This window comes from Varroa jacobsoni, unplaced genomic scaffold, assembly GCF_002532875.2.
Source record: "Varroa jacobsoni isolate VJ856 unplaced genomic scaffold, vjacob_1.0 scaffold_1020, whole genome shotgun sequence".
Lineage (NCBI taxonomy): Eukaryota > Metazoa > Arthropoda > Arachnida > Mesostigmata > Varroidae > Varroa > Varroa jacobsoni.
The window spans coordinates 11,985-14,723 of record NW_019213922.1 but is presented as its reverse complement, the minus strand read 5'-3'; the positions used below and the strand labels follow the sequence as shown (position 1 = coordinate 14,723).

The 2,739-nt window shown below is 40.7% G+C and overlaps 1 protein-coding gene across 2 annotated transcripts in view; it reads left to right on the top strand.

Annotated features, from left to right (window-relative positions):
* The first annotated feature begins 206 nt into the window (after window positions 1-206).
* The window catches only part of LOC111265883 (uncharacterized), a 5,909-nt gene continuing 3,376 nt past the window's right edge, over window positions 207-2,739 (top strand). The window contains exon 1 of one of the 2 annotated variants that reach the window (XM_086970692.1): window positions 207-529. The gene's annotated coding sequence lies outside the window, so the exon portion shown is untranslated. Of the gene's footprint in view, window positions 530-1,299; window positions 1,453-2,739 lie in introns of those variants that run through there. The other variant, XM_086970691.1, reaches the window with a different exon arrangement.

Genomic DNA, 2,739 nt, shown 5'->3' with positions numbered 1-2,739 from the left:
TCTAACGATCGTTCTTATGTACATAGCTATCTTTGAGCTATCTATTCCTTTTAGATCGCGACAGCTTGAAGCGTTTGCCCTAGCACCTCCTCAATGAAGCGAACCGGGCGTATGAATAAACTATCGTAGACTAGCGTACTTAACGATAAAAAAAACACGCACTTACAGTGGACTTAAATAGCAAAAAAGGTTTTTTTGCAAGCCACAACATTCAGCATGAGACGAAGTTACGAGGTCAAAAACTCGAAACTAGTAGCAATACTTAGCAGTGTGCATATATAAGCTAGGATAATGTCTTAGTTAAAACAGGCTATGGAATGGTTGTCTATTACGTGATGACATTGTAACACGCCATTCCGTTCGTTCCGTATTTAGGATGCTGAGCGTGGAGGTAGACGCTGCCACGCCTATCGCCGCTTCACTGCTGCTCGAAAAATCGTACGGTGAAGGAGCTGTACGAGGGAAGCGTCAAGCTGAAGAGCGATGTATATTGACGCCACCTACGATATTATGGCGTGCTATTTTTCAGGTACGTATCAGAACACGAATAGAACAAGGTTGATACAAATCACCCATAAATACTCTTCGTATGTGTAGTACTTTGCGTTGTTATTACTTCTTCCGCTGCGGTACGCTAGCTAATTCTGTGAGAGCATAGCGTATGGGTACATTCTCGTCAATGAGACTTCTAGTATTATAATATAGTCTAAGCTCGCTAATTAGCCTGTAAGCTATTTCAGCATAGGAGAAGTAGAACATTTCAATAATTTTTGATAAGTAGCTCTTTGATACCCATACAATATTACATGAACGACACAAAAATCGAAATCAAAAATGGAGGATCGTAACCGGAGTTTATAAACCTAACCTTTCATGAGACAGCGCAATTAACAGCCTTTACTGAACAAGAAAACATTTAACATGCTAAATAATAATAAGTGCTTTATTTAATCAAGTTGGCCTAACATTGGGCCGTTTTTTAAACTAAAAGTACTTTCAAATGCTCTACTTATTAATACTAAAGGCCCTGGTTTCGCTCGTAGAGCCAAATGTAACTAACCGGACCTATAGCAGGTTTTGACAGCCTTCGGCTGATCGAATGGGTGTATCCTAGAGCTCGACTTAAAGGTGATAAAAGGGAACACACAGCCAGATCTAGGCAAGTCTGGTTGTCATGGGTGGTAATACCCGGTAAGGGTCACACAAGGTATAGCCGATTACGAGTGACGGCACATGGATTAGAAAGCATCACTACAAAAGTATGACACTCAGCACTAGTAGATACTGTTCTACGTTTCCACAACAAAAACACAACCTTAGTGTAGATGGGTGCTCATTAGTCATTTGGTTAATTCTAATGCATCAGCTAATACTGTGATGGAAATACGTATTTCTCAACTAGGGTAACAGTCAATCAGTTACAAGGTAACGAAGTGCTGTGGCCTTTTTCAGGTGAGCAAAAACTATACCCATATTTGTTTGTCCTCCCTTAAACCCCTTTTGTTTTATACAATAAGAAACAGAAGGTTATGGATAACCTTTTTTTGATACATAGTCAACTTTTTTGGAATACAAAAACCTACATTCTAATACCATTTGAGAGATTTTTCAAAATACATACACGTCTCTGAGAAGGTTTTGTCTTTCCGAGAGCGCGTCGATTTGGACTCTATAAGATCTTATTTCTTTTTTTATTAACATTCTTTAGCTAGAAAGCTGTGTAAGCACTCAACACATGTTTCGAGAAACAGTTATAGATCATTGACCACAACTGCCCTCACCTATTCGTGCTCTTGTTTTTTTGCTGCTCTATAAAGATACTTAGCAGAGCACAATTATCTGAATCAGAGTATTATAGGCTATATCATCTACTGAAGCCCTCTGGCATGCTATGCTATGACTGTGTACAGCTGATCTGGTCTGGGTTGAGTATTCGACTGTTACAACTCAGATAATGCTTGCCTATCGTTTGTTTATGCTGCATTGTCCTTGAAACGTCTTCTCCGAGTCAGCACCTGTTGCGTGGGCTATTCGACATTACCCCACTGAATTGTATGCGCGATGACATGGGTCGAGGTCTAACCAGTCGATTTTGCTGTCTCATGCGACTTGATCGAACAAATTTGGCCTTTTTCGACAGCTAGAAGACGATTTGTCGCCGTAAGAAACCGACTGTCTGCAATGGTGGCTTCAAAGGCCAGCTTCGTCCCTAGCCCGTAATTCAACCTTGTTTACTATTAAAAAAAAATATATATATAGGACCACGTTGAGAGAAAAACCCGTCATATATACGAAGACGGAGAATCTGCTAAAAAAACAGCTTTTTTTCTACAAATAGGAAGAAAGAGCTGAATAGACGCTGTATCATAGGAGTGGATGGTCGGCTACTTCAGCGGCCCTCTTGATGCGTTTCCTGCTTGCCGCTGTTCTACTTTCTGACTAGTTGGTACGGCCGAATGTCACCATATTTCCTTGCACTACCCTTTTAGCGACTATATCAAGGTCAAAACTCTTCTTATATTGACATGAGAACACAAGTTTGCCCAGGCGCCGCCATATCCAGTCGCATCGTCATATTTAACGCCAAAAATGGTTTCTTGACGCCCTATTTGAGATGCCAGTCGGAATCTGGTATAGGCTGTTTGTCTATTTCTCTCAAAGTGAAGCTTAAACTAGCTAAGCAGACTGGCTAGCTTATCGAAAGGAAAAGAGTTACGGCTGGTAAAGTCGCTTTAGCGC